The 25798-nt window shown below is 40.2% G+C and overlaps 1 protein-coding gene across 22 annotated transcripts in view; it reads left to right on the forward strand.

Moving 5' to 3' along the window:
- GREB1L (GREB1 like retinoic acid receptor coactivator) overlaps nt 1-25798 on the forward strand; it is a 334722-nt gene that overhangs the window by 107622 nt on the left and 201302 nt on the right. For 2 of the 22 annotated variants that reach the window (XM_054244043.2, XM_035270706.3), the window contains exon 1: nt 7307-7367. The exons of the other annotated variants lie outside the window; for them this stretch is intronic. The gene's annotated coding sequence lies outside the window, so the exon portion shown is untranslated. Of the gene's footprint in view, nt 1-7306; nt 7368-25798 lie in introns of those variants that run through there. 22 annotated transcript variants of the gene reach the window in all.

The following is a 25798-nucleotide window of genomic DNA, read 5'->3' on the forward strand; positions in this document are numbered from 1 at the left end:
AGTTCCGGAAAAGCCATGTGGCTTGGTAGGGTCAATTGTAGAGTGGTTATTATAATAATGTTATATATAATATAATGACAAAAATGGCTTTTATGGTAAAGGGTAAAGATTATAAACAAATTTAACACAGCGTTTATTTTACGGTATACATTGTTAGAAGAACTGCCATATTTGTTATTTGCAATAGATACATAGATTGTCATTAGAATCCTCATTTCACAGAGAGAAAATTGAGGCCTAGAAAGTTAAAGAAATTTGCCAGGGAACACACAAGGATTGGAGAGAGTTGAGATTTGAATCCAGGCCCGTTTGACTTAGAGATCAATCTCTTCACAATATGTCTTTCAATTTAAATTTTTCTCAGTTTGGAATTGTGATGAATTTTCCTTGGTGTGTCTTCCATGATTCATTTGTGGCCACTAGACATCTTCTATTAGTTTTTTGTCTCCAATTTCATGTTTAAAATATTTTCTGGCTAAGAGATAGGTATTATAAGATGAGTCTCTCCCATTAACAAAGAATTTCGTAAACTCAGATTTTGGAAATTACTAGCGATGTCTCTTTTTTTCTGTATAGTTATGGCACTAGGAGTATTTTATATCCTAAAATGGGGTAGTTAGGGAATTTAACAGTTAAATTGGAGAACCCAGTCCATTCATTCCCAAATTTGAATGGGCTCCTGTGACCATCAGGCCCAGAGAACCCTTGCTTCCACGCGGTGAGGAATGGCTTGTTATTCGAGCCTCTCCACATCTTAACCTAAAGATCATGACCCTGAACTCTGACTTCTTTTTTTATCTTTACTCATCCTAAGAGCGAATCTAGTGACTGGGGCACAGGGAGGATTTGCTTTTCTTAATGAAGAGGAACTGGATATCTACATCTGTCCAGCAGGCATGGTCAAGTCCTGAAAATGTCCCTTTCAGCTGGAAATGTCCCTTGTGCTTTTTGAGGACTTTTTGTTTTGTTTTTTTCTTTTCAGATGCAAAAGAACTCATTTAATGTTATTCGCTGAGTTTCCATAAAAATCCATGACAAAGTTATAGTAAGATTAATCTAACATTTATACCTGCCAGGCCTTGAGCATATGAAGGAGTATAATCAACAGCACCTGCTTCAAGGAGCGTCCTTCACTGCTAATGCAGGACGAGAGGACAGAAGGGGGCAAGCACTCCTGGAGGTCTTACAGGGAGGGCAGGACTTACCTGAGGAGAGAAAGGTCAGTCTATACATGGAACACAGGTGTGCGCAAAGGCACAGGGTAGAGGGAACGAATAGAATGGTTTGGCTGAAGTAGAAAATGCAACTTTGGCTGCCCGTAAAAATCACCTGCAGAGCCTTAACAACGCCTCTCTATTACTAAAAAGTCAAAAAACAAGTTAAAAGTGGAAATTATTTTGTGTAAAAATCACCAACACATACACATAAATGAAAAAACAACAGAAAAATGCAACAGCACCCCAATCATTCTGGTTTTTTTTTTTTTTTTATGAGACAGAGTCTCAATTTGTTCGCCCAGGCTGGAGTGCAGTGGCATGATTTGGGCTCACTGCAACCTCCACCTCATGGGTTCAAGCAGTTCTCCTGCCTTAGCCTCCTAAGTAGCTGGGACTACAGAAACATGCCACCATGCCCGGCTAACTTTTTTATTTTTAGTAGAGATGGGGTTTCGCTGTGTTTGCCTGATTGGTCTCAAACTTCTGACCTCAAGTGATCTACCCTTCTTGGCCTCCCAAAGTGCTGAGATTATAGGCATGAACCATCATTCTGCTTTAGTTGATCTAAGGTATAGCTTGAGCTTCAGGATTTGGGAATTTTATACATGATTATAATCATGTATAAAAAATGGTCCTCCCTAGCCAATGGGGGACCATTGCTAGAGTCTCTTTACATAGAATGTGGTTCTGGGACCAGCAAAGCTGCCCAACCTGGAAGCTTATTAGAAATGCAGAATGTCAGGCCCTATTCCCAGACCTAGGGAGGCAGAATTTGCATTTTCACAAGATCCCAGGTAACCCCTATGCACATTAAAGTTAGAGAAGCATTGCTATAGAGAAAAGATGAGAAATAGGGTTGCAGAGGGCCTGATAACCTAATCAGGTTTCCCAGCCCTTATGTTGGGCTGGGCATGAATTACAGGTGTGCAGTGATAATAGTGTTCCCTCAAGCCATTAGGAATGCTTGTACTTCTTGTCGGCAAGAAGTCTCCTCTGGTTATCTCTGTGTGCTCCTCGGATATTGCAAGTTCTTTGGGTGCCTTGAGGGAAAAGGGGCAGGGGAGCACCAACAACAGAGCACCTGTCAGGAGTAGAGATCTCATGAAGATTTTTGATGGATGTTATGTGTGTCATGTGTGATGAAAGAAGACCTTCTTGACAGAGATATCCAGAATGGACTGTGTTGGGGGTGATCTGGGGCCTGGGAGACATGTTAGGAGAAAGTTGCAATAATTCACACATAAGGTGAGAGAAGCCACAACTAAGGAGCATGATTATGCTTAAGAATTGGGATAGCAGTTATATACCATTTCCAAGTCTTCAGGGTAAAGCTTGGAAGGCATTTCAACAGATTCCCTTATGCCTTTCGGAAGACACCTTTTAACTTGTGGTTTTGTTTTGGTTTATGCTTGTGTGGCATTATCTCCAAGGGTCGGGAGAGTTGTGATGATTAAAATCTACTTGGCATAAATAAGGTTGTAAACATTCAGCCCTCACTCTGCATGACCCCCTAGTTCTTGGTGGGTGGGATCATCTGACTCGAGGGTTGTTAGTGGATTTCAAAGGAGAAAGGAAAACAATGATGGCCATCATTTTGTGACTGGGCAGCAAGGAGGAGTTTCAGGAAATGGAGAGGTTAAAAGTCCAAGTATGAAAGGCTTGCTTTTGTGGGCTCAGGACCATACTCCAGTAGAGACAGCTCTCACAAGGGAACCCACACATTACAGGAGACTCTTTTATTTGAAAAAATGTTGAAATTATTGGCATGTTAAATTGATTTATTCTTTGGGGCCAAGGTAGAATTGTACCTCTTCTGGGAATCCTTCCCTGGTTACCCTAGTTCACTGTACATCTGCATTCACTCTCACTCTCAGGCTCTATCTCATGTTCTCCTTTTCTCTCTTTCTCTCTCTCACTTCCTAAAATTATCTTTAATAGTTCAAAAAGTATTTTTTAGTTCTGATATTTGAAAAGTAATTTTGGTATCTACCTATTTTCTAATAACTCGCTTAGTTTATTTCATTTTTCTGATTCATGATTATATCCCATCTCCCAAAATACATGGTAAGCACCTTGAGGATGTGGACCATGTCTTATTATTCTTTGTCTTCTCGGGGCTTTGTCTTATGCTAAGTATGTACAAATAATGATGATGTTCTAAGACAAGTCATTTCCTTAGGGAATTTGTGACTATATAAAATTTTCAAGGGTGTTCCTGACTGAATATAACCAATTAAATACATTTGTGTTTTTCAAGTTTGTTGATATTTCCAATGAAAAAAAAAGAGGCTGAGGCAGGAGGATGGTTTGAGCCCAGGAGTTTGAGACCAGCTTAGACAATATAGTGAGACCTCATCTCTATGCAAAATGTAAAAATTAGCCAGATGTGGTGACACATGCCTGTAGTCCCAGCTACTTGGGAGGCTGAGGTGGAGGGATCACTGGAGTCTGGGAGGTTGAGGCTGCAGTGAGCTGTGATCATGCCATTGTACCCCACCTGAGTAAGACCCTGTCTCCAGGGAGGGGTTGTGAGGGAATGGAGAGTGTGAGAAGGAAAGGCTAAAGAATCTTCGAAAGCCCAGCATGGTGGCTTACACCTATAATCTCAGCACTTTGGGAGGCCAATATGGGCGGATCACTTAAGGTCAGGAGTTCGAAACCAGCCTGGCAAACATGGTGAAACCCCATCTCTACTAAAAATACAAAAATTAGCTGGGCGTGATGGGAGGCGCCTGTAATCTCAGCTTCTCGGGAGGCTGAGGCACAAGAATCTCTTGAACCCCGGAGGCAGAGATTGCAGTGAACTGAGATCATGCCACTGCACTCCAGCCTGGGCAATAGAGCAAGACTCATTCTCGAAAAAAAAAAAAAAAAAATTACAGAAAAATATTTAGTGTTCACTTTAAACTACATGGTTTAAAATTAAGCCAAAAATACCATCAGAAAATATTTGGATCTTTTTGTGCTTTCAATGACTCATTTTAAAACAAAATTTTAAACAATTTCATATATATATATAAAATCTTAGTAAATATCCCGTTTTCCTAACCTTTTTCTATGGTACTCATTTTCCTTAGTTGCTTTTCTCCTCCTACCATTTGGGTTTCTTCTTTCCTTCTTTCCTTTCTTTCTTTCTTTCTTTCTTTCTTCTCTTTTCTCTTTTCTTTTCTTTTCTTTTCTTTTCTTTTTCTTTTTCTTTTTCTTTCCCCTGTTTAGAAGTGATACCATTTGTCTGAGGAAGGTAACCCCTGGCTGTGTTTGTCATCAAGAGTGTCACTCACCGTCTGGATGTGACCCACTAAGATGTTTAAATCCTTAGATTGTATTTTTGTGGGCAGTGTATTGAACTTATATGCTTTAACAATTTCACTTGGTTTCAAATCATGACATGCTATTTTCATACCCTTTCTTGGAATTCTGAAAATGATATTTGCCAAATTCAAGTATTTTGAAACTTGAGACTACTGAACATTGTCATCGTCACCCAAATTTTGAAGGGGAACTTATTTTAATTGTAGTCTGCTATGATATTAGACATTATGATAAAAGGAATGTATATTACATATCGAATACCAGCTAGAGCTTGACCAGAAGGAATGAAACTACTTTACTGAAATTAAATCGACACTTAAAAAAAAAATTTTAAACCTGGGGAAAACCGTTTTAAAGAATTACTTAATGCATCAATCAGTAGTTTATATCCTTAAAGAATTATTTATGGTATAATAATGAACATTTATAACAGAACAGAATTTCCTAACATTAGCTTCTCTGCCTACGGAGGTCATAAAAATTGTTAATGCAGATGAGGTTGCCTTCTGTTGTGTGATGCTAATAGGAAATGGATCATTGCGGTTTATGGGGTACTTAGCCATTTTGGTTCATGATAAATGGCTGACTTCAAGTGACATTCCTTCATGGATTTCCCACTATTCATCACCTGAAAGAATGGAATGCAAACATGAAGTTGATTTTGAAGTTGTCAGGAGTTTCACTGTGGTGTAAATCCATCATAAGCCAATGTTTTCGTTGATTTAGGAAGAAATTGTACGAATGGAAACACATTTAATGTTTTATGCTTCTGTTTCTTTTGCTCCAAAGTCAGTTTTGTGATTCTCTTATCCTGCTCTAACTTCTGTTACCTCTTCCCTTTCCCATCCCCCTCTCCAAACATTCTCTTTTGAAAACTCCCTAGATTTTTATCTTTGCAGGGATGCTTTGATGTAATTACATTGTTTTGATCTATTAAATCAACCCAACATAAGCTGAAAGAATAGAACATATTTTCAACTAGTCTGTCCATCTAGGTGGCAGGTATTATACTAGGATGGAGAACCTCTTCCACTGCTGTGTTCTTGCTGTTATTCTATTTTCTTTCCTTTTTCATCATCTTTTCTTGAAATGCTACCTCCTTACCCCTCCTGCCCCAAGAGTGCACACATACCATGTCTGCGTTAGGGGTGTTGGGGAGAGGGAAGCTGCCTATTTTTAACAAGGTCACATTATCTAGGATCTTGCTTTTAGAAAATTATTCCCCAGCTTACTTTCAGGGAGGCACCGAAAGACTTACTCAAGATCTAGTCATGCCTCACATGTGCCTAAAGGAAGTTTGAGTCTTTCCTGTGTTTGATGTCTGGAATGTTTATCTCTGAGGTAGAGCCTGTGTTTAATTCACTAGCATGATGCTTTCTGTGCTACTGGCATTTGAGAGTGTTTGATATCTGGCAGGATGCTATTCAGAAGAGAATGTAAATATTCGTGCAGGTTGTCTTAGAAGCATTAAGTGTAACTGAGATAATTTGCCATTTATTTCATGGCTTCTTAAAGGGATTTTGAGATACTTTATCTATGTGCATTGTTAGAGTGAAGCTGACAACAGGTTTTTTGTTTTTATTTTTATTTTTTGCTTTGTAGAACTTAACAGGAGGAAGCCATCTTTGACTTTCCTTGAGGTGCTGGTATCTTGGAAGGGAAGTTACCAAACCCTTCATCCCAGAGGCTGTCTTTTGACACAGAACATTTTAGTTCCTACCAGATTTCTCTGAGAGGCTTTCATGGAGCCTAGTTATCCCTTTTAGCAAATAGTATTCATGAATACCCTGCTCACAAAGAAATTTAGGTAAATAAATGGAAAGCATTTGAGATATCTGGACTCTTTTTGTTTTAGAACTCCAGATATTGGGGAAATTTGGGGAGAGAGCCTGGAAGTGGTAGAATTGAAATATTAGGTTTCTTATGACCGTCTTTCCTATTGAAACTCTAGAAATAGCTAATGGGACATAATTTAATTACATGGTCTAGATAAATCCTATCAGTCTCTTATAGCTGGTTATGACATTTGATGAGATAAAACAAACCAACTTTTTCTTCAGATTTATTGAATGAGAATCACTAATCTTGAATACTTATTCAGCTCAGCTCAAACCAATTATCAAACTTTAAAAATGGCCAATTCTGGCCGGGCGCGGTGGCTCACGCCTATAATCCCAGCACTTTGGGAGGCCAAGGCGGGTGGATCATGAGGTCAAGAGATCGAGACCATCCTGGTCAACAACGTGAAACCCCGTCTCTACTAAAAATACAAAAATTAGCTGGGCATGGTGCTCAGCGCCTGTAGTCCCAGCTACTCGGGAGGCTGAGGCAGGAGAATTGCTTGAACCTGGGAGGCAGAGGTTGCAATGAGCCGAGATCATGCCATTGCACTCCAGTCTGGGTAACAAGAGTGAAACTCCGTCTCAAAAAAAAAAAAAAAGGCCAATTCTAATATGGTACAGGCAATTGAAGCATATTTATAACTTAATTTCTGGCCATTGGTGGCAACAAGGCTGGGACTGGAAGGAGGTTGCTTAAGGGAGGAACAATGGACTAAGGGAGAAAAAGGAGGAAACTCAGGAAGAGAGGCAGAGAACATAGATACCCTAGTAGACACAGACTTTTGACAGCATTTACCACATTTTAACTATGGTATGTTGAAATGAATATTGATAGCTTTTTACTTTCTGCCTTTCATTTTTGTTTCTTCTTCTCCTATCCCCGCATGTATGGTTATAAACATATTTATAAGGAAAAGCCAACTAAGATCCAAGATATGCAACTTTTTCTGGGATGGGGGTTGGAAGATTGAAAGAAAGACACCTTGTTACCCAAAGAGTAAGTAGTAGTATGCTTTTTCTGAGGAGGTGGGGGGTTCCATGTTCAGAGGATTTTAATTACTACTATCAAAAGATAAAATTACAACAAATTTAGTTTTATGTCTAATTGGGTATTATTTGCAATGCTTGAAAGAGGACAGCCTCCATTCTGCAAAATAGAATGAGAGCTCCCACTGGGCAATGGCAGAATAGTGGGTTTTGTAAGGTGGAAGAAGACAACAGTACAATAAAGAGTAAAAGCTGATTGGTTAATATCAGATTATTCAGGTTACTGTTTTGTAAGGGTTAAAGCAGAAGGACTTCCTTACTGTACTGCCTCAGGGTAAACTGAGATCTGTCTGCATCCTTAAAGCTTCAGTTTGATGATGTAACATTTAACATGAGTGACTTCATTTTGGTTTGATCTGGTCTGTCTGTTGGAGCCTTGTGCAGGAGCTCAAACAGTGGCCTTCCAGAATGTTTGTTTGTTTATTTTGAGATGGAGTCTCACTCTTGTCACCCAGGCTGGAGTTTAGTGGTGCAGTCTCAACTCATTGCAACCTCCGCCTCCTTGGTTCAAGTGATTCTCCTGCCTCAGCCTTCCGAGTAGCTGAGATTACAGGCACACACTACCACATCTGGCTAATTTTTGTATTTTTAGTAGAGACAGGGTTTCACTATGTTGGGTAGGCTGGTCTCGAACTCCTGACCTCAGGAGATCTGCCCACTTTGGCCTTCCAAAATGCTGGGATTACAGGTGTGAGCCACCATGCCCAGCCCCAGTTTATTTAACATTACTTTCGCTCTACATTGGCAAGCCTTTTGAATGCAGTGTGTTCTTGAAGTCTAGGTCTTCACATGGATACATTTAAGGTGAACTTGAAGTTTTTAAGCACTATATTCTCACCCCCGGGTGCAGTTACTGTCATCTGTTAGAGTTGCACAGAAATCACCAGATAATCTCTTAGAATTAAACTAAAAGAAGAGGGGGAAAAAGTTTCCAAATGGAAAAATTATTGTTCTTTTTTTTTTTTTTTTAGTTCTGAAATATATTGGAAATAAATTTTTGGGAGAACTAAGCTATTAAGCATAAACATAACATTTTCCCAGAGACTTTATAATTGATTTTGAAATTCTCACTAAAGAATTGGTTAGCTCTTAATGGTTTTTTTCTCTTTACTTACTGATTCAAAGATGTAATGTTAGTTTGACCCTATAGGCTGTTACTTTGCTTCTTTGCACTTCAAAAAGATTTAAGGTCACTCACTGATTATGACTTTGCCACTTCCTGCCCTATTGTTCTCACAAAGGGATTTCTTGAGTAACCTTACTGTAAAGAAGAAGTCAGCCCAATGAAAAATTCTTGATATTTGCGTGTCTATTAAATTTAACACATTTGCTTTTCCATTTGAACCTTCAATTGAATAATTTTTAACTGTATAATTTATAAGGTTATATTTATTGGGACTTGAGAGTTCCTCTTATGAGAGTTGAAATGCCTTTTGTTTACTTCCTTTACATGATGGATCATGCAGTAGAGTAAGAGGGTCAATCAGAAGCTGACACTGTATTGGGGAACAGCCAGGTCAATAGATATTCACATTTCTATGAAATGTTGATCTATAACAAAATAGCAAAAAGCACTAATGTGTTTTTGACACCTTTTAGTCAGTTGCCTCCCAACAGAATTTACTCTTCTTTTGATGTAGTAGTACTGATAAACCTTTCCTGCAGTTGTCATGCCTCTTCTTAGATATCATCTGGGAGTGACCGTTGTGTTAGGCTTAAACTATCAGAGCATTGCATCTGGTTGTGAATCAGTAGAGTACTGCCATTGACTCACTTTCAAATCTTTATTAGGTAAGCCCATATTATTATTATTTTTCTGGTTATGGTCATTCTCTGGTACAAGTAATTGTCAGTCATACAGTCTTTGGTAGGGGAATACTTGAACAAAGTTTGCAAGAGCATCGAGCAAACAAAGATAATATTACAGTTTTTGGTGTCATGATTACTACTTCACATCATTCCGTGGTTTTTCAGCACTTCACTATGTGAGGCACAACAGCCTACAGAGGACATTTAAGACATAGCCTCCACCTCTCTCAAGTGTATGTTTCTAATATTTTTCACTTGGATTATTTTAAAAAAAGTATGAGCTCTCCCTGGAACCCCATATTTATACATAAAACTGCCCACTCTATATCTCCATTTGGATATAAATAGGCATCTGACATATAAGATGTACCAAATGGGAAGAAGCGGCAGATTGGGAACCTATTCTGGAGATAGGCTTACTAGCAGATTGAATGGAGGATCTTTTTAGAGAAAGAAAAAATTAAAAATAACTCCTAGGTTTTTATAACCTGAGCAGCTCATTATTGTCAGTAACTGAGAGGAGAAGGGGAATGGGAATGGAAAATGCTCATTCCCACCTAGGGGCTGTTATCTTGGCTGATCTTTGTCCTGGAGTGCTCTTTCCCCAGATCTTCACGTGGCTGACTTCTTCCTGTTGTTCAAGTCTTCCCTAAAATGTCAGCTCCTCAGAGAGGCCTTTCCTGAACATCTCATCTAAATTATATCCCTCCCTCCTATGTTAATCTTTATCCCATTACCTTACTTTATTTTATTCCTTGCAAAGATCACTATGTAAAGTTCTTATTGATTTAGGTACTGTTTGATTCCCTTACATAACCATTCTATCTACCTCATACTTTCTTTTCTCATTTCACCCCCCTTTCAGTTATTGACAATACCTAGCTGCTCTTTTTATTTTTTCTTTCTCTAAACAGATCCTCCATTCAATCTGCTAGTAAGCCTATCTCCAGAAGAGGTTCCCAGTCTGATGGCTTCTTCCCATGTTCATATTCTCATTGTAGTTCCAGCCATCATTACCTGTTACTTGACCGACTACAGTGGCCTTCTTTCCCCTACAGTCTATTCTCCATGCAAAACCAGAACGATTCTTTTAAAGCAGAGGTCAGATCATCTCCAGCTGAAAACCCTATGCAACTTCCCATCACTCTTGGAACAAAATCTAAATTCCTTGCCCTATAAGGCCCTGCTGGTCTGGTATCTGGCTAGCTCTACTGTCTTATCTCCTATCACTTTCCTTTCACTTACTGGCCTTCTGACTATTCCCCAAGCCTGCCCAGCTCATTCCCACCTAGGGGCTGTTATCTTGGCTGATCTTATCCTGGAGTGCTCTTTCCCCAGATCTTCACATGGCTGACTTCTTCCTGTTGTTCAAGTCTTCTTTAAAATGTCACTCCTCAGAGAGGCCTTCCGCGAACATCTCATCTAAATTATATTCCTCCCTCCTGTGTTAATTTTTATCCCATTACCTTATTTTATTTTATTCCTAGCAAACATCGCTATCTAAAGTTCTCATTGATTTAGGTACCTGTTTATTGTAATTTGCCATCCCCACTAGAATTTTGCACCATGAGGATGGGGACCTTGTCTGTCTTGTTCCCTGAGGTATCCCCAGTGCTTGTCATATTGCCCAGTAGGTACAGTAGGTATTCAATACATGTTTAGGTTGAATTAGTGAATGAGAATATTGAGGCCCATGAGGAATATAAACTGCCGAATCACGAAAGGTAAGTATAGATTATATTTTAGTGGGAATATTCCTGCCAATTTTTCATGATAATTAAGTGGTCTATAGGCAAGGGAATGAAACTTCTCTTCTGGTTATTCAATCACTTTGTGACAAGGAAAAAGAGACTAGCAATCATAGTCAGTTGGCTTTTTCTCTTGTAATATCTGTGTATATAAACTGGTCATCATTTACCAGTTCTGCATATCTTTTCTTTGGAACTACTTGTGAATGTTGTATCCTTGAACAACAGTACGAAGTGTACTCCTTACAGATAAGAGTCTGAAATCGTGGTAAGTAGTCATTACAGTGAGAACAGCTTGCACTGAACAGGCAGTAGCCATGTATACATCTCTCTTAAGAAAGAAAATATCAAATTGCCCGCTCAGTGTGGTAAACAACAGTTCATTTAACTGCAGAGTTTCTGAATACATAATGATTTTCCAGGAATTGATGAACATGTAGATAATGAAAACCAACTATTTATTTTGTGACTAAATCTTTGCAAATCAACTATAATAAATTGTGTATATGTCTATGATTAAGGCAGAAGGGAGACGAAAACAGAAAGATCTTTTTCTTTCCCTTGCTGCTGTTTGCTAACATCAGTAGTTAGGGCACAGACTCACCAAAATTAAAAGATGATGATACATTTTGTCTTTTTTATTTCTGAGACCACTCCAGGAATCTTCTTAGACTCTACTTTCCATTTTTTCATGTGTTACTTTCTGTCATGTGATTGATAATGTTTTTCTCTCTATATTCTTAGTAAAAGTAGCAGATTTCAAAGTTAATAACTTTTCCCACTGACAATCTTCATGAATTTTCTGGTTCCAACTGTCCCTTGTTCCACTGCATGGAAGCAATTTTCCCTTAGGAGTTTTGAGCACCTTTCCTTCCCCTGTTCCAATGGCAAATCCCCAAATCTGAGTTCTGCTACATTCTTTCACAATAAAAGCTTTAGTTATATACAGCAGTTACCATTGATTCTCCATCAGTTCCCCTGATAGGAACTAACCAGGAATCTAGAGTTGGTAGATTTGGGGCTGACCAACTCAGGTCTGGCAGAATTAAGGTTCATCATTTCTCTCTTATTTGAATATGACTTTCTTCTTAATTGGGATCTGATTTTTCTCCCAGATGATATCCTGTTTTTAAATTAGAGGGGTGGTCCTAACACTGAGATTTTGATCAGCAATACAGAATAAGTAAAAAGAATAAGAGTTTAAAACTTTCGTTCTCATTGGATTATGGATAGATTGATTGCGAATTGGCATCTTGAAGATGTCTAAACATCACTGGTTCAGAAATGGTGATTACCGTGTTAAGGATATCTTCCTTTTACCCGTTTTGGTCACGTTTTCACCCTCCTCTACCCTAAGTCTCCCTACCCAGAGGCTGCCTGTGAGGACCACAAAGAGAGGGGCTCCTGTGCCCTCTGACTTTCTGCCAGTAGCAAAGTCCCAGCAGGAGACTCAAGAGGGGAGGAGTGAAGTCAGGCTTACTGTTCTCCTGTTCCTCCTTGTGGGGTTGCCTTGGGCTGCCTGTGCCCCTCAACCTAAGGTTATGCTTCTTCCCTATATGACTTTCTCCTTTTGCGTTCCTGTAATCAACCCTTCTCATCTTGTTTCCTCCAGGAGTGGTAACAGTTCTGCTATTACTGTTGTCCAAATTAGAGCAGTATCCCTTTTAGTACCCCAGCACCATGTCCATATCTTTGCAAATAGTCGCTTTCAGATAAATTTCTACAAGTTAGGCTAATTTGAATGTGCCATCTGTTACCTGTTTGGATCCCATCTGATACGAATGACTTGCTGTTTCTTGGAATTTTGACACTATCAACTATTTTTGACTAAGTACCTGCTATATAGATATCACCTTAATAGAGTCTGCGGAGTAGGCACAAAATAAGAGTCACTGCTTCTGAATGCATTCAGAGAAAAGAAAAGAAAAGCAGTAAGAGTCACTGCTTTCTGGAATATCTATATGTGAGACAGACAGTTTCTCCTTTACCTTCTTTAGTATTCAGTCAAAGTTTATGAAATATAGCTACTGTAAACCAGACATGGAGTATGCATCTCAGGCAGATACAAAGCTGAGCACTATTTGGTCCCTGCCATTATAAATTTTTATTTTAAATGGTATTACAGAACATTCTAGGTGTTCAGATAATTATAATTCATAGTCTTAGACCAGACAGTCCTCTTCCATCCCAGCCTCACACAGTTGCCCGAAGTAAACAATAGCTAAGAGTATCATCACCACTATCACCGTCGTCGTCATCATCATCATCATTGGTTCATAGGGAGCTGATTGGGAGCACATGGAGGGATGGGGTTTGCCTTAATTCATCTTTAGAGTGTTGGTACCACACAGTGCCTTGCTTCAGCCTGCCGATGTCTGTCACTCTAATTTATTTTGTTTTCTTGGGTCATACCACCAGTTTTGTAAACCTCTCTGATGCCCACTTCCTGAACCTTTGTCAGTGCTTTGTGGCCCTGAACTGAGGAGGGAAGTGTCAGCCTGATTTCTGTGTCACTACAGCCCATGGTGCTATTGACACTGATTAGTCCTCAATAAATCTCCTGCCTTGGGAGCTTGATAAGCAGAAATCATCAGCCTGTTTAGGTGTGCCTGATGCCTGGTCCTGTCCTGTTCTGTTCTGTTCTAGCTTCTACCTCCTAGTTCTATTTTTTTTTTTTGAGACAGAGTCTCCGTCTGTCACCAGGCTAGTATGCAGTGGTGCAATCTCAGCTCACTGCAATTTCCGCCTCCTAGGTTCAGGCAATTCACCTGCCTCAGCCTCCCAAGTAGCTGGGACTATAGGCATGTGCCACCACGCTCACCTAACTTTTTGTATTTTACTAGAGATGGGGTTTCACTATGTTGGCCAGGATGGTCTTGATCTCCTGACCTTGTGATCCACCTGCCTCGACCTCCCAAAGTGCTGAGCCACTGTGCCCGGCCTCTACCTCCTAGTTCTATGTGGTGACCTCTGATTCTCAAGTATGACCACTTCCTGAGCTTATAACAGGACCTCTTTTGAGACTTCGTGTCTTTGGAAGGGAATCTCGTAGAGTGTCAAGGAAACCCTTCTGGGCAGATGGAAGATTTCAGTTAAGCACAAGTCTTTTCTTTATGTTGGCATTGGGTAAAACATATTCAGTGAATATACTTCAGAAGAAAGGGCCTATAGTTAAATAGACTCGGGCAATTGTCTTTAAAAAGTTTCTTCGCTCTAGGACAACCCTTAGGGCTGTTGGCCACATTTTAGGAAAACCTGCTTTGTGTAGTTGAGTTGTATCCACCAGAACCTCAGGCTGTAGACTTTTCCCTACATGACTCTCAATGCCTTGCTAACCAAGAAGCTGTTTAGTCAGAAGACACAGAATCAGGCAGATTGAAAAAGATGTGACACTCCCTATTCTGTGCCTGTAAGTTGTCCTGCCCAGTTGGGAAGGCCTCCTGGTCATCTTTAGTGTTGTTATGTGAGAATGGTTTGGCAGCCCTGCATGTCGTGTTCTGAACAAGAGACATCATCATTCTGCACTACAGCCAAAATGCTACACTACAGCTGGGGCATTGCACCATGCTGTTTGAGTGATCTAAGGGCCATAGGGGTAGCCAGAAGAAAATCTGCACCTTACGGAATGATGATGACCTGTAATAAAAAAGTAAAAGTCATAATCAGCCTTTTACCCTCTGGCCTCTTCCTTACTTTGTCTCCTGTAACCTTCCCTAAATCTATTTCTCCCATTTTCTCTCTTGATTTATCTTGCCCCTTCTCTGTGGGTGAGCAAAACACAATCTAATAGCTGTATGGTTTCATCCAAATCATGGTCTATCAATGTCTGGAGACATTTTTGGTTGTCACACTGAGGGAGTGCTGCTGGAATTAGTGGGGAGAGGACAGGGATGCTGCTAAAAACATCCTGCAGTGCACAGAACAGCGCCCTCCCCCGCAACTATGAAAACCTATCTGGCCCCAGATCTCAATAGTCCTAAAGTTGAAAAACCCTAAACTAGAGCTTAACCTGTCCAGTAGAACTTCCTTTGACAATAGAAATGTTCTATACAGTAGTCATTACTGTATGTAGCAGTTTAGCTCTGGAAATATGTCTAGTGCAACTGAGAAACTGAATTTTTAATTTAATTTTTATTTAAATAGCTGTGCTCTAGCTAAAGGCAACCATACTAGACAGTGCAAATCTAGACCATGTATCCTGTCTGCATACCTTGGTTTACAAATGATGGGCAGAAAAGGTTGGTAACTGGGAGAAGAGAGGACTGATGAAGGAGTTTAGAGGAAGCTGCAAGGTAAGTGTGTCTTCAAGAAGCCATGAGACTGGCCAAGTGCAGTGGCTCACACCTATAATCCCAGCACTTTGAGAGGCAAAGGCAGGAGAATCGCTTGAGCCCAAGAGCTCAAGGCTGCTATATTTTTTTTTAATGAAAATATCTATTTTCTAAAAGAAGAAGAAATGTGGTGACAAAGATATCATTGTTTTATAGTTTTTGCAAGTCCTTTTAATGTCTGACTTACTAGAAAACAACTGGGTTCTCATATCTGCTTCTGCATTAAATGTGACATGTAGCCTCTGGAAACCTCTTCTGTATACTCATGAGAGAATGAGTGAAAAAGATAAATTCCATCTTAATATTATTATGAAAACAGTTTTGACTTAACGGACACCCTGTTAGGATCTCAGATACCTGCACAGGTCCCTATATCATACTTTGAGAACTACTGCTAAACAGAAAAGTAGGCTGTAAAATTTATTGATTTCATATTCTATTAATAAGAGTTTGACATTTCCATCATTAGTGATCATTCTCCCTGCTGTACTGATATGTTAAACACATTGTAAAAAAAAACCCACAAAATAATTTTAAGTTTGAAATTATAAATATGAATAAGAGTTAAAATTTTTTTCTTCCTGCACCTCAAGTATTGTCTTGCACAATATACACCTCCTTAGAGACCCTTTATTGCAGAGGATGAGGGTCTTGGAATGTAAGGCCTTTGGGTTTGGTGAGTAGAGGGCCTGTATCAACCAAACTTTGAGAAAACAATATCCATAAAGTGGTGATTATAGAAGTAATGTTTACCAGGAGTGACAGGAGTGATAGAGGGTGAGGAAGCTGAGATAAACTACTTTAACACTTGGTGAGGGTCACAGGACAATAGTTGATTTTCCAGGCAAGGACTAAGCAGAAGATACACTTGAATCAAGACACTTTGAAAGAGCCAGTTATCAATGCAAACATTAGTTATTTTGACTTCTCTCACAAGAGCAAAATAAACAAAACTGTAAAGTCCTTGGCAGTGGAGTGATACGATAAATGCCTCAAAGCAAATTACACATAAAATTTGGAGATATTCTGACAATGGTGTTTTTGTAACAGAGTCAAGCAATATAAATAGTTAATAGTTGCATGGAGGTTTGTTTATTTTAAGTTGGTCAGAACAAGTTATTCTAGTGGTTTTGGACTGGCATCACCAGGCTGGAGTGACCACTCCTTTAGCAGAGAGTGTTTCTCTTTGCAATTGAACATATTTCCACAAATGAGTCATTGGAGATAATCCTCTGAAAAATGATAAATTATGCCCTAAGTGGCACCCATCCGTGTGCCTGTTCAATGTATCCTTCCCTCCTCTGGACACATGTGCTGCTCAGTATAGAAACATTATTCTAAAGATGTTATGCGCTGCTGGATACCACCTAATTTCCAGAAAGAGCCTGGTTATATTAGATTTTGCCATTAAAAGTAATGGCAAAAACTGCAATTAATTATAGCATACTGAGATGTCAAGCATGTGGAAATATATACATTTTTGCTGGCCACTCTCAATGGCAGAGAGGGTTTTTTTCCTAACTATTATTTTAGGTTCAAGGGTACATGTGCAGGTTTGTTATATTGGTAAACTCATATCATGGGGGTTTGTTGTACAGATTATTTCATCACCCAGATACTAAGACTAGTACCCAATGGCTGTTTTTCCTGATCTTCTCCCGCTTCTCACCCTTCCCTCTCAAGTAGGCCTCAGTGTCTGTTGTTCCCCTCTGTGTCCATGAGCTCCTACTTATATAAGTTAGAACATGTGGTATTTGGTTTTCTGCATTACTGCATTACTCTGCATTGCTGTATTACTTTGCTAAGGATGGTGGCCTCCAGTTCCATCCATGTTCCTGCAAAGGACAGGAACTCATTTTTTTTAACAGCTGCATTGTATTCCATGGTGTGTGTTTACCACATTTTCTTTTCTTTTCTTTTTTTTTTGAAACAGAGTCTTGTTTTGTTGCCAGCCGCCAGGCTGGAGTGAGTGCAGTGGCACAATCTCGGCTCACAGCAACCTCCGCCTCCCAGCTTCAAGCAATTCTCCTGCCTCAGCCTCCCGAGTAGCTGGGACTACAGGCGCATGTCACCATGCCCAGCAAATTTTTGTATTTTTTAGTAGAGATGGGGTTTCACCATGTTGGCCAGGATGGTCTCAATCTCCTGACCTCATAATCAGTCCACCTCAGCCTCCCAAAGTGCTGGGATTACAGGCGTGAGCCACCACGCCCGACCTTACCACATTTTCTTTATCCAGTTCTACCACAGATTGGCATTTAGGTTGATTCCATGTCTTTGCTATTGTGATTAGTGCTGCAGTGAACATTCACATGCATATGTCTTTATGATAGAATGATTTATATTCCTTTGGGTATATTCTGAGTAATGAGATTGCTAGGTCAAATGGCAGTTCTGTTTTTAGCTCTTTCAGGAATTGCCACACTGCTGTCCACAATGGTTGAAATAATTCACACTCACACCAACAGTGCATAGGTGTTCTGTTTTCTCTACAACCTTACTAGCATCTGTTATTTTTGCCTTTTAGTGATAACCGTTCTGACTGGTGTGAGATCATATCTCATTGTGGTTTCGATTTGCATTTCCCTAATGATCAGTGATACTGAGCTTTTTTTCACATGCATGTTGACTGTATGGATGTCGTCTTTTCAAAAGTGTCTGTTCATGTCATTTGCTTACTTTTTAATTGTTAAAGTTCCTTATAGATGCTGGATATTAGAGCTTTCTCAGATGCATAGTTTGCAAAGATGTTCTCCCATTTAGTAGGTTGACTGTTTACTCTGTTAAGTTTCTTTTGCTGTGCAGAAGCTAGCAGAGGATTTCAATAGCCAGAAGAAAATGTTGCTGGTAGGAGAATTTTAGTGACTGTGAAAGAAAAATAGGAGCCAGGAAGGAAATCACCATACAAAACCGTAGGCAACTCTGTCTACTTCACCAACTCTGAAAAGTCCATTTTGGGGGCTTTAACTTTTATTATACAATATGAAGACAAACAATATTTTATTGAGTACTTACTAAAAGCCAGTGACAGTTATGAGCTAACTCATGTTACCTCATTTAATCCTTAAGACAACCCAGGAAGGTCAGTGGTATTATCAGCATTTTGCAAAAGATGAGGCTCTGAGAGATGAAGAAATGTAGACAAAGTTGCCTAGCTAATGAGCAAGAAATGGTGGCAAAGGAGGAGGGCAAGTCCACAGATAGAGAATCTTCTCTTTCACTGCATAATGTAGGACAGCCATATCAGCAATGATTTAAAACAACAGAGCATTTCAAGATACTTGTTTTTGGTTTGTAGTTTTCTAATATAATTTGATAACAAGCTAATCATGCCAACACAAAGTAAGAAGGTATCTGTGTTTAAAATACTTTCTCTTTTCATTTGTCTTTCCACTGAAACTCAAAAACAAACAAACAAACAAACAAACATCTCGTGTCAAACCAAACCACATTTCTTAGAATCCTCTGAAATACTTGGCTCACGTTTATGTTCTTTCCCAAAGCCGAATTACTCTGCTGTTTCCTCATCTTTACGAAAAATAAATCAACAGTGGTGGCTTATTTTATTTATCTTTACTTACTGTTTATATGTGTTTTTTCCCTCCTACACATGAATTTTAATTTTTTTAAGAAAACAAAATAACCATTTACCAATCTCTGACTTATCCTAGTGTCAAAAAGTGGACATTCTTTTCCCTGACTGGCTACAGCAAAAACAATAAGGGCATTTCTGCAGAAGTGATTAGTACCTGGGAATTGTTTGTCTTGCCTGTTTACCTGCTCTTCCTGTATCTGCTCTTAGTGATTTTTCACCAAGGCGGCCTAAGGGGTGTGGTTCAAACTAAGTTGCTATGGTGTGTATGCTTCTGTTCTTTTTTTTTGAGAGAGAGTCTCATCATGTCGCCCGGGCTATAGTGCAATGGCACCATCTTGGCTCACTGCAACCTCTGCCTCCTGGGTCCAAATGATTCTTCTGCCTTACCTCCCTAGTGGCTGGGATTACACGTACCCGCCACCACGTCCAGCTAATTTTGGTATTTTTAGTAGAAACTGGATTTCACCGTGTTGGCCATGCTGTTCTCAAACTCCTGAACTTGTGATCGACCCGCCTTAGCCTCCCAAAGTCCTGGGATTACAGGTGTGAGCCACTGCGTCCAGGCGGATGCTTCTATTCTTTGCCACCATTTCTTTATAATGCTTGCTGCTTACACAACCCATTCCTAGGATCTCAGAGGTGATTGGAGATGGTTTAGGATATAGTTTAGATAGTTTAGGAGATCTCATTGGTTTTGTGAAAGTTTCTACACTTTGACACAAGGCCAAAAATGATTATTTACTGTTTCATAAGCCCATAGCACCTGGAACAAGGTCTGCTTGACACATAGTAGGCACTTGGTAAGTTTGTTGAACAGGAAATTGTGGCAGCTTGATTAAGATGACAGTAGGAACATCAAAGCAAGGCCAGGGCATCTGACTTGTGAAGTGGGGAAGAAGAAACTATTACAGAGTTATCAGTTAGTATTTCCTAATTCCCTGTTTCATGGTTTATATTTTATGATAATTTTAGATCATAGTTTGGCAAACTTTCTCTAAAGGGCCAGATAGTACATATTTTAGGCTTCGTAAGTTAATCATCTCTGGTCTGTTTTGCAGTTACTTAACTGCAGTTTTAATGTGAAAGCATCTCTAGACAGTATGAAAATGAATGAGCATGGCTGTGTTCCAAAAACATTTCATTTACAAAAATAGCCTACGGGCTAGATTTGGTGGGAGAGCATGATTTCCCCATCCTTGATTTTAAGGGTGGAAATTTAATGGACTTCAGATCAAAAGATACTAGGTAAGTCAGCTTCCTATCTTGAAACAAAATGAACACATATAGAAGTCTTTAGGTTTTGCCTTTGTAACCATTAATGTAGATCAGTGGATTTGGCATGTAGGTAGGGGGTAGAGAGGTAAGGATTACATTCAGTGAAATCTGCTTACAATCTATTAATTTAAGTGGTTTTTTTTTTTTTTTTTTGAGACAAGGTCTTACTCTGTCACCCAGGCTGGAGTGTGGCAGTTGATTATGGCTCACTTTAACATCAAACTCCTGGGCTCAAGCGATCCTCCCACTTCAGTCTCCCAAGTAGCTGGGACTACAGGCACGCGCCACCACGTGCAGCTAGTTTTTAAATTCTTTTGTAGAGATGGAGTTTCACTATGTTGCGCAGGCTCCTAGGCTCAAGTGATCGACTCAGCCTCTCAGAGCACAGGGATCACAGGCGTGAGCTATCATGCCCGGCTTAGTTTAAGATATTGATAATTAAGAATTTGTACCCTTTGGTCCAGTAATTTTTCTTCTCAGAGTATGTCATAAGAAATAATCAGCAATAAAGGCAAATATGTACAGATGTTCAACACATATCATTTTAAATAAAAATTTAGGAATCATTCAAATGTTAAGTATTAGAGGAATAGTAAAGTCTATTATGATATATTTACATAAATGTATATTCTGTTACCAGCCTCCTCCTAGCATTTTTGCAACCCAGGGCAAAAGGACACAGGGAGGCCCACTAATATATGTCTAAATATTTTAAAGTTATAAATCAAGCTAACAGACTGCTAAAGTATGTTTCATTCTTCTGTTTGGACAAATACACATTCTTAATGACCTGGAAGGCCAGGTTTAAATCCAGAATTCTCAGACTCTGGAATTCCCTGTTGGAATGTGGTGGTTTGAGGAGAGGCAGTTAGCCCACTATCCCTCCCAGCTCTGTTTCTGCCCCGAAGCAAGAGGGGCCTTACACAACCCTCACATCTAAGTCCATCAACATGCTGTGACCCTCCCCTCCCCCTTGGCCCTGGGGTGCACACAGTGCTGTGCAGTCTGCCCTCTGGGAAAAGGCCTGAGGAAGGAGGCTAAGCAACACCTTTTCATCGGCATTTCAGGACTCCAAATACTGTGAGAATGGTCTAGAAGGATGGCTCAAACTCTATGAGACATCGTTTTTCTCTGTGTATTCTCCCATCACATGATGAGAAAAAGCCAGAGGCGGGCCACAGTGAGGCTGCTGTAAAACACAGGGTCCATGACAAGGGAGTATTTGCTTGGTTTTATTTTTTCTTTATTTTATTTTATTTTTTGATACAGGGTCTCATTCTGTCACCCAGACTAGAGTACAGTAATGTGATCATGGCGCTCTGCAGCCTTGAATTCCTGAGCTCAAAGGATTCTCCCACTTCAGCCTCCTGAGTAGCTGAGACTATAGGCACACACCAACATACCTGGCTATTTAAAAAAACTTTTTTTTTGTAATGATGCGGTCTTGTTATGTTGTCCTTGTTGGTCTTATACTCCAGGACTCAAGTGACATTTGCCTGTTTTAAGGGCAGTACTGCCCTTTACAGTGTTTAGCAACTTATGGTTTCTCTCAATACCATGAGAAATGTTTTTAATATGATGTTACGTGAAAGAAGTTGAGTAGTAGATATGCAGACTGATACTGATTATGTGAAGAAAAATTACATACAAAAAGAATTGGAAGGACTGGGTGTGGTTGCTTATGCCTGTATCCTAACACTTTGGGAGACTGAGGGGGGTTGATGGCTTGTGGGTAGGAATTTGAGACTAGCCTGGGCAACATGGAAAGACCCTGTCTCTACAAAATATGTATTTTAAAGTAGCTGGGCATAGTGGCACATGCCTGTAGTCTCAGCTACTTGGGAGGCTGAAGTGGGAGAATTGCTTGAGTCTTGACTAGCCTGAGCAACATAGTAAAACCCCATCTCTACAAAAAAATACAAAAATTAGCCAGGCGTGGTGGCCTGAGCCTGTAATCCCGAGGTGGGAGGATTGCTTGAGCCCAGAAGGTGGGAGATTGAGCCAACATCACGCCACTGCACTCTAGCCTGGGTGACAGAGGGAGACTGTGTCTCAAAACAAAAAGAACTGGAAGGAACAAAGCAGAACTCAAAACATGACAAGATGTTAAATGTAGTTGCCTCTGAGTACTGAGATTAGGGTGATTCTTTAAGGCACATTAACTTTTTCTCTCCTCACCATGTTTCCTGTAAACAGCATGCATTGCATTGATAATCAGGAGAAAAATAACTTACAAAACACTTCCTATGATTTTGACCAAGAGTGTTAATAAATACAGCATAGTACTACAGTAATTGATTTTCTTTATCATGGTTATGAGAAGGCTTTTTATCTTTAAAAAATAGCATTCGTTGTCTATTTATTATAAAAGTTTTATAACAAAGGATATTTTGAAAACGTGAGGAAAGCATTGTGGGACAGTGGGAAGTGAGGCCATATCTTGGTTTAGGTCTTATATCTACTGTTTACTAACTGTGTAACACTGGGGAAATCTTTCCAGTTCTCTGAAGCTCAAATTCCTTTTTTTTGAAGTGAAGATAAGCCAGGCACGATGGCTCATGCTTGTAATCCCAGTACTTTGGGAGGCCGAGGTGGGCAGATCATGAGGTCATGAGATCGAGACCATCTTAGCCAACATGGTAAAACCCTGTCTTTATTAAAAATACAAAAAATTAGCTGGGCCTGATGGCGTACGCCTATAGTCCCAGCTACTTGGGAGGCTGAGGCAAGAGGATTGCTTGAGGTGGAGGTTGCAGTGAGCTGAGATTGTGCCACTACACTGCAGCCTGGCAACAGAACAAGACTCCATCTCAAAAAACAAACAAATAAACAAAAAAACAAAATGAGGATAATAATAGCTATGCAAAGTCGTTATAATAGCATATAAAGACTACCTGGCACACAATAGGCCATCAGTATTACTTTCCTTTTCTTACCATCCCCACCTCTACCCACACACACACATTTTTTGATTTGTGAGCCTGGAGTGAGAACAGAGAGGTCCTCTGCCTCTCAGGATGTCTGTAAATTAATGGGAAAGATAATACATAAAACATATAATGTTATTAAGTAAAGTGCAGTATTCAAACAAAATGTAAGTATTAAGAGTATAACTGGCTGGGTGCAGTGGCTCACACTTGTAATCCCAGCACTTTGGGAGGCTGAGGCAGGCAGATCACGATGTTAGGAGTTTGAGACCAACCTGACCAACATGGTGAAACCCTGTCTCTACTAAATATAAAAAATTAGGCCGGGCGTAGTGGCTCACGCCTGTAATCCCAGCACTTTGGGAGGCCGAGGCAGGTGGATCACGAGTTCAAAAGATTGAGACCATCCTGGTCAATATGGTGAAACTCCGTCTCTACTAAAAATACAAAAAATTAGCTGGGCATGGTGGCACGTGCCTGTAATCCCAGCTACTCAGGAGGCTGAGGCAGGAGAATTGCCTGAACCCAGGAGGCAGAGGTTGCGGTGAGCCGAGATCGCGCCATTGCACTCCAGCCTGGGTAACAAGAGCGAAACTCTGTCTCAAAAAAAAAACCAAACAAAAAACAAAAATTAGTTGGGCATGGTGGCACGTGCCTGTAATCCCAGCTACTCAAGAGGCTGAGGTAGTGGAATTGCCTGAACCCAGGAGGCGGAGGTTGCAGTGAGCCGAGATCGCACCATTGCACTCCAGCCTGGGTAACAAGAGCGAAACTCTGTCTAAAAAAAAAAAAAAAAAATTTGCTGGGCGTGGTGGCACCTTCCTGTAGTTCTGGCTACTTGGGAGGCTGAGGCAGGAGAATCACTTGAACCCAGAGACAGAGGTTGCAGTAAGCCTAGATCATGCTTCTGCACTCCAGCCTGGGCAACAGAGCAAGATTCCGTCTCAAAAAAAAGTAAAACTAAAGTGGGAGTGATGGGTGATAGTGTGGACCATTGGCAATTCATTTTTTCTGAGTCTGGTGGGAGTTTCACCCAAAGAGGTGATATTTATGCATATATGTTAAAATAACTCAAACAAGGATGGGCACAATGGCTCACACCTATAATCTCAGCACATAGGGAAGGCAAGGCAGGAGGATCACTTGAGGCCAGGAAGTTGAGACCAGTCTGAACAACATAGTGAGACCTCACCTCTACAAAAAGCCAAAAAAAAAGTTAGCTAACAGTAATAGCATGCACCTGTAGTCCTGGCTACTTGGGAGGCTGAGGCAGGTCTAGCTCTTGAGCCCAGGAAGTCAAGGCTGCAGTGAGCTATGATTGTGCCACTGCACTCCAGCCTAGGCAACAGAGCAAGAACCAGTGTCTAAAAAAATAAAAAATAAAAATATAAAATAAACCAGAAGATTTAAACCCAGACTTCCTAGAGACTATGACTGGTTTTCCTATGATCTTGGCTATATTTGTTAACTGGATAGAGGGGCACACACAATAGACACATTCACTTAGAGGATAGGTGAAGGATGTAGGTACGAAGCTGACTGTGGAATGTGTTCCTAGCTGTAGTCTCCTTATTGCAGTAAACAAGGGAGACATGTTTGTGACAAGCACTAAGCAAATCTTCTACTGTTAACACTGGTGTTATTAGCAAAAGCAGGGCATGAGCAATTCTGTTTTGTACTAGTCTTTGTCTAAGTGGTAGAAGAGCGAGATCTGGCTCAAATTATAAAAACACAGAAAAGGTACAATATTATATTAGAATACTCTTGAGATTACAGCTGAAATTTGCCTCCCAGATCTTTTTGTCTCTGCCAAATAGCAGTGACGCATTTTGAAGGCACCAGAAGAGATGAAGCTAGAATTAATGGGCAGAACACCAGGCACAGAGATTGTTATTCCCATTTTGTTCACATGCTTTTGTGTTCTTGGGACCTTCTGAGCTTATCTTCTCCCATGTTACCTGGCTGTAAAAACCACTTCCTTTCTATTGAGCTGTTGCAAAAGATAATAGGTAATTGTTGTTTCAGAAGTGTTTTAAATTGTTGAAACTGAAGTATCTATATAAATACAAAGTTATATTGTTACCATGGTTACCATGATATATGACTGCTTTTTTTTTTTTTGAGTCAGAGTCTTGCTCAGTTGCCCAGGCTGGAGTGCAGTGGCACAATCTCTGCTCACTGCAACGTCTGCCTCCCCAGGTTCAGGCAATTTTTTCCACCTCAGACTCTGCACTAGCTGGGAATACAGGCGTGGACCACCATGCCGGCTAATTTTGTTTGTTTGTTTGTTTTTGTTTTTGTTTTTTGAGACAGAGTCTCGCTCTATTGCCTAGGCTGGAGTGCAGTGGCACGATTTCAGCTCACTGCAAACTCTGACTCTCAGGTTCAAGCAATACTCTGCCTCAGCCTCCCAGGTAGCTGGAATAACAGGTGCCTGCCACCATGCCCAGCTAATGTTTTTGTAGTTTTAGTAGAGACAAGGTTTCATCATATTGGCCAGGCTGATCTTGGTCTCCTGACTTCGTGATCTACCTGCCTCGGCCTCACAAAGTGTTGGGATTACGGGCGTAAGCCACTGAGCCCTGCCAATTTTTATATTTTTTAGTAGACACAGGATTTCTCCATGTTGACCAGCCTGGTCTTGAACTCCTGAAAAAAATTTTAGTTTATCAAGTATCTTTTATGTGACTTATTAG

This window comes from Callithrix jacchus, chromosome 13, assembly GCF_049354715.1.
Source record: "Callithrix jacchus isolate 240 chromosome 13, calJac240_pri, whole genome shotgun sequence".
NCBI lineage: Eukaryota > Metazoa > Chordata > Mammalia > Primates > Cebidae > Callithrix > Callithrix jacchus.